Raw genomic sequence first — 6,000 nt, 5'->3', positions numbered from 1 at the left:
AACCAGCAACATCTGAATAAAGTCTGTAGCTCATGTTGCATCCCACCCCGCAAGGCCACAGATGCAAGGCCTTGCACCAAGGCCACAGAAATGGAGTCCAGAACCAAGGTCACCTCCGAAGCTGAATCCCTTTGTAACCATTGCCAAAAGTCCCTGATCATCACCAACAAGCTTCTTGACTCCCAATCAGGCAAAGATGCCCACTCTAGTAAACACTCTATAGCACCCCAACCAATCACCTAATGCCAGCTTTCCAGCTGGAATTTTCTTTGAGGCTATAAACATTAGCTATTAACCCATGAAAACTGTCAGTTCTCCCTGGTGTGTCAGAAGGTCAGCCTGCTGTGCTCACAGTACCCATATTATCTCAGCTCTTTGTTCTTATAAACTCATTCCCTTCTGAAACGCTCTGTCTGGAAATTCTTTCCCAACCTGTGCTCTGACTGCCCCAACAGCTTATTTAATAGTATTGTGTTAATGTTAACTTCCTGACTTATAATTCTACTGTAGTTTGTAAGATGTTAATATTTGGGGAAGCTGGTGACGAATATTCGAGAGCTCACTGTATAATTTTTGTAAGTTTACACTTATTTCAAAAGAAAAAGACTTTTTAAAAAAGAAGGGGGTTAGCATGATTGAGTCATCCTTCAGCCAAAATCCCTGCCAGCACCTCTGCCTACACCATAAAGGGCGACTCTCCTAGAGTGTCATTCAAGGCCCTCAATAACCTGGCTAAACATTCCCCAGATTTCTGGCTCCCCTTCTCCTGTCACCTATCTACACCCCACCAATTTCCATGGCACACAGTACATACTGCTTAGAAAAACCCTACTTGGCGGGTAGAGTTGGGGAGGGAGGTTCAGAAGAGAGGGGGTATATGTATACATATAGCTGATTCACTTTGTGGTACAGCAGAAACACAACGCTGTATAGCAATTGTCAAAAAAAAAAAAGAGAAAAGAAGAACCCTACTCATGTTCAAAGACCTCCTTGATGAGGCCTTAACTCTGCACCTACTTCAGGAAGCAGAGTCAGCTGCTGGCCCTTGCTTGGTCTACAGTTGACTTTCCTGACTCCCTGTGTAATAGGGATGAGCAAATCTGACTCCATATTGGATCTGTTTCTTTTACTTTTACCTCTGTATTCCATTGCTTTTTCTATAAATTAATCACTAAAGGGATGTTGTCTATACCTTAAAGTAGGGGTCCCAAACCCCTGTTAAGAACCGGGCTGCATAGCAGGAGGTCGGGAACAGGTGAATTAGCCAAGCGCCTGCTGCTCCCACTGATCCCCATTGCTGGCTCAAGTTACTGACTGAATGACCCCCTTCATTGCTCACATTTCGGTCTGAACCAACACTCACCATACAGCCTGCCCCAAGCATCTCTCCCCACCCCCCACCACTAGTGTCCGTGGAAAAAGTCTTCCACAAAACTGGTCCCTAATGCCAAAAAGGTTCGGGACCACCATCTTAAAGTATACATAATAGCCCATCTCTAAGAACCCTGCCTCACATACCTGAGCACTAAGCTAAAATATTTTTGTTTAAACTCACAGGAAACATCCTGACCAGGCCCATTTGTGAATGGCTTCAGGAAAGAAGAAATTAACAAAACTCTTCCAGAGTCTGCCCAGAGTCAGGAAATATTTGCAACAACTTAGTTCCTTTTTCACTTGACACCCTGGCCTCCCCTTCTTTGTTCCATAAAAGAAACTAGAATCCAAACCTGGGCAAGATGGTTCTTTAGGAAACTAGTCCACCATCTTCTCAGCCTGCAGCTTTCTGAATACAGTCAATATTCTTTGCCTCAACAACTCGACTCTTGATTTACTGGCCTGGCCTGCCCTGCTACGAGCAGTTCGAGCTCAGGCTTGGTAACACCTGAAAACCTTGAACTTCATCTGAGGGCCTCTGCCAGCCTGTGCATTGCTTGCATCTTTTCCACCCTCAGCAGACTCCCAACCTGCAGATAAATAAGGTGAGGAAACAACAGTGACCAGCCCAGAAAAGCTTCTCAGAAGCAGGCGAGGGAATTCTCATTTCTTACTGTTAGCTCCTCTTTGCTGATGAGGCCTCTGTGACTTACCTAAGGCTACGCAACCAGGAAGGGCATAGTCAGTGGTTGAACTCCTCTTCTGATGGATTCTAACTCCAAAATGCTTTGAATAGTCAGCCAACTGATTGACCTTGGACATTTACTGCAGTGTTTGCACCTGGACAAATGTCTCCTGGAATACAAATAACACTATGAAAATAACTGCATCTTGCAGCTGGGGCAAATCAAAAACAAGACACAAAAAGACTATAAACCCAATGGCCTTTCAGGAGGTGTCAGAAACAAAAGCAGAATACTGTGCGTGAGCCCTGCCTGCAGCAGCACCGAGGAGGTGGGCACACCACCTAAGCCACTCTTCTAATTCAACTTACGATCCGCCCCTCCCCTCACCCCATTTAAAGGACCAGCTCCCCCTCCCTCAGGGAGCAAGCAAGGACACCTGTTACTTGTCTTCACTCCCTTCTGCTGCAGCACAAGTCTGAGTCCGAGTAAAGCTTTGCCTGCATTTCTCATCTGGCCTCTTTATCATTTTCTGCTGATTAAAGTGTCCGAGAACCCACATCAGTACACAGATGTCCTTATTATATTTATATATATATATATATATATATAAAATTATATTACATTTTATCCCAGCTCCAATCTTGAAGAGCGAAATGAGATCATTGCCCCCAGAGAACACTGATAACAAGGTTCTCACAGAGCTGGGGGAAATGCCAGACGGCTCCCTACCCGCCAAGCCCACAGGACGCTGGAGTCATAAATGAACACATTGTTGGGAAATGTCTATCTCTTTGACAATGGACTGAATTGACGCTGAGCAATGTGAATCTGCATAAAAGATATCTCTAAACTAAGCAGGTGGGATACCTTTAAGCTGGTTTCCTCCACTTTTTTTTTCTTTTTTTTTTTTTATTTATTTTTATTAGTTGGAGGCTAATTACTTTACAATATTGTAGTGGGTTTTGTCATACATTGACATGAATCAGCCATGGAGTTACACGTATTCCCCATCCCGATCCCCTCTCCCACCTCCCTCTCTACCCGATCCCTCTGGGTCTTCCCAGTGCACCAGGCCCAAGCACTTGTCTCATGCATACAGCCTGGGCTGGTGATCTGTTTCACCACAGATAATATACATGTTTTGATGCTGTTCTCTCGAAACATCCAACCCTCGCCTTCTCCCACAGAGTCCAAAATTCTGTTCTGTACATCTGTGTCTCTTTTTCTGTTTTGCATATAGGGTTATCATTACCATCTTTCTAAATTCCATATATATGTGTTAGTATGCTGTAATGTTCTTTATCTTTCTGGCTTACTTCACTCTGTATAATGGGCTCCAGTTTCATCCATCTCATTAGAACTGACTCAAATGAATTCTTTTTAATGGCTGAGTAATATTCCATGGTGTATATGTACCACAGCTTCCTTATCCATTCATCTGCTGATGGGCATCTAGGTTGCTTCCATGTCCTGGCTATTATGAACAGTGCTGTGATGAACATTGGGGTGTCTCTTTCAGATCTGGTTTCCTTGGTGTGTATGCCCAGAAGTGGGATTGCTGGGTCATATGGCAGTTCTAGTTCCAGTTTTTTAAGAAATCTCCACACTGTTCTCCATAGTGGCTGTACTAGTTTGCATTCCCACCAACAGTGTGAGAGGGTTCCCTTTTCTCCACACCCTTTCCAGCATTTATTGCTTGTAGACTTTTGGATAGCAGCCATCCTGACTGGCGTGTAATGGTACCTCATTGAGGTTTTGATTTGCATTTCTCTGATAATGAGTGATGTTGAGCATCTTTTCATGTGTTTGTTAACCATCTGTATGTCTTCTTTGGAGAAATGTCTGTTTAGTTCTTTGGCCCATTTTTTGATTGGGTCATTTATTTTTCTGGAATTGAGCTGCCGGAGTTGCTTATATATTTTTGAGATTAATCCTTTGTCTGTTTCTTCATTTGTTATTATTTTCTCCCAATCTGAGGGCTGTCTTTTCACCTTGCTTATAGTTTTCTTTGTTGTGCAAATGCTTTTAATAAGCATTTGTTTATTTTTGCTTTTATTTCCAATATTCTGGGAGGTGGGTCATAGAGGATCCTGCTGTGATTTATGTCGGAGAGTGTTTTGCCTATGTTCTCCTTTAGGAGTTTTATAGTTTCTGGTCTTACATTTAGATCTTTAATCCATTTTGAGTTTATTTTTGTGTATGGTGTTAGAAAGTGTTCTGATACTGGCACAAAGACAGAAACATAGATCAATGGAACAGAATAGAAAGCCCAGAGATAAATCCACGAACCTATGGACACATTATCTTCGACAAAGGAGGCAAGGATATACAATGGAGAAAAGACAACCTCTCTAACAAGTGGTGCTGGGAAAACTGGTCAACCACTTGTAAAAGAATGAAACTAGAACACTTTCCTCCACTTTTAAATGTGGATTCATCACACTTCAAGAAACACCGGGTGGGAAGCTGCCCTTACCAACCTCTGGGATAACCACAGAACACCACTCTTACAGTACCGGCCGGGATGAACGGAGAAACAAGAACACAGTGTTTGGAACGGTACTTGACATAAAATCGGAATCAATGAATGTTAGCATCAGTGAATGTCGGCATCTAGGACTACAATTACTGATGGTATACTGGTTAACGTTAGGCCTGTACACAGCAGATTTCCTTACCTTCCTACATCTTCCCCTACCTGGGAGGATTTGGGACTGTTTGTCAGAAAGGGGATAGAGTTTTAAACAAAAATAAAACACAAAAGACTTCTTAAATCTCACCTTGTTAGGTCCCCTGCACCTTCTATCCCCTACAGAAGCATCTATACCCACACTCCACTGGTTCATTCTCTCCACATGTAACTTGTGTGGCCATGGGCTAGCAGCCCTGCTTCATCTGTGTGGAGGAGGGGTGGCCCGGCCCCCGAGGGGCTGAGACCTTTCTGGAACCAGTCTTGTCTGCCCAGAGACAAGAAGACAAGGAGGCTTTTGTGGACTCTGACCCTCCCAGCCACTGAGCCCCTTCCAGCTTGGCAGTCTCTCTCCTCCACTCCACCTCCAGAGAGATGGCCAGCTCCCACTTACCGTTTGCCTTGGCCCCTTGCCTTTGGGTGTGGGCTGGGGGAGAAAGCCCTACCAGATGCCCCCTACCCCCTTTTATCGCCACAACAGGCCAGCCTGGGAGGCCACACACATCCTGCAGTATTGCCAATGGTTGCATGGGTATCCTGGGAGCAAGTCTCCACATTTCTGTGTGACCTTAGGCCACCCCCTGACTTCCCCGAGAGTCACACTCCAAGTGAGGGTTCAACTGTGGATCTTGGTGGTAACTGCCAGGGTGGAAGCATGAGAGGAAAAGATGATTTCGCACATTACAACACTTTAACTATGCAGGCAGTTACGGGTCATCTTTCCCTAACTTAAGAACTTGCCACTCTGAGCCTCCAAAGACCCAATTTTCCCTTTTCTACCTCCACCTCCCTCCAGATTTCCTCACTACCTAGTTACTCACCTGGGACCTGATAATGCTTCAGAGCGTGAATTTTAGAATCAGGTCCACCTGCCTTCCAACCTGGGATCTGCAGTTTTCTGATCTAATCAAATATACCTTCTCTGAAAATATATGGTTTTCACTGAGTCAATGATGCAATCCAACCATCCCATCTTCTGCCGCCCCCTTCTCCTCTTGTCCTAAATCTTTCCCAGCATCAGGGTTTTTCCCAATGAGTTGGCTCTTCACATCAGGTGGCCAGAGTACTGGAGCTTCAGCTTCAGCATCAGTCCTTCCATTGAATATTCAGGGTTGATTTCCTTTAGGATTGACTGGCTTGATCTCCTTGCTGATATTAATATATCAGATTAATAATCAGAATACATAAAGGAAAGAGGGAAAATAGAAAAAAAATATTTGAATAGGCAAATAAAAGTCAACTTCACTCATA

This window comes from Dama dama, chromosome 15 (assembly GCF_033118175.1).
Source record: "Dama dama isolate Ldn47 chromosome 15, ASM3311817v1, whole genome shotgun sequence".
NCBI classification, from domain to species: Eukaryota; Metazoa; Chordata; class Mammalia; order Artiodactyla; family Cervidae; genus Dama; species Dama dama.
This window is presented reverse-complemented; position numbering follows the sequence as displayed.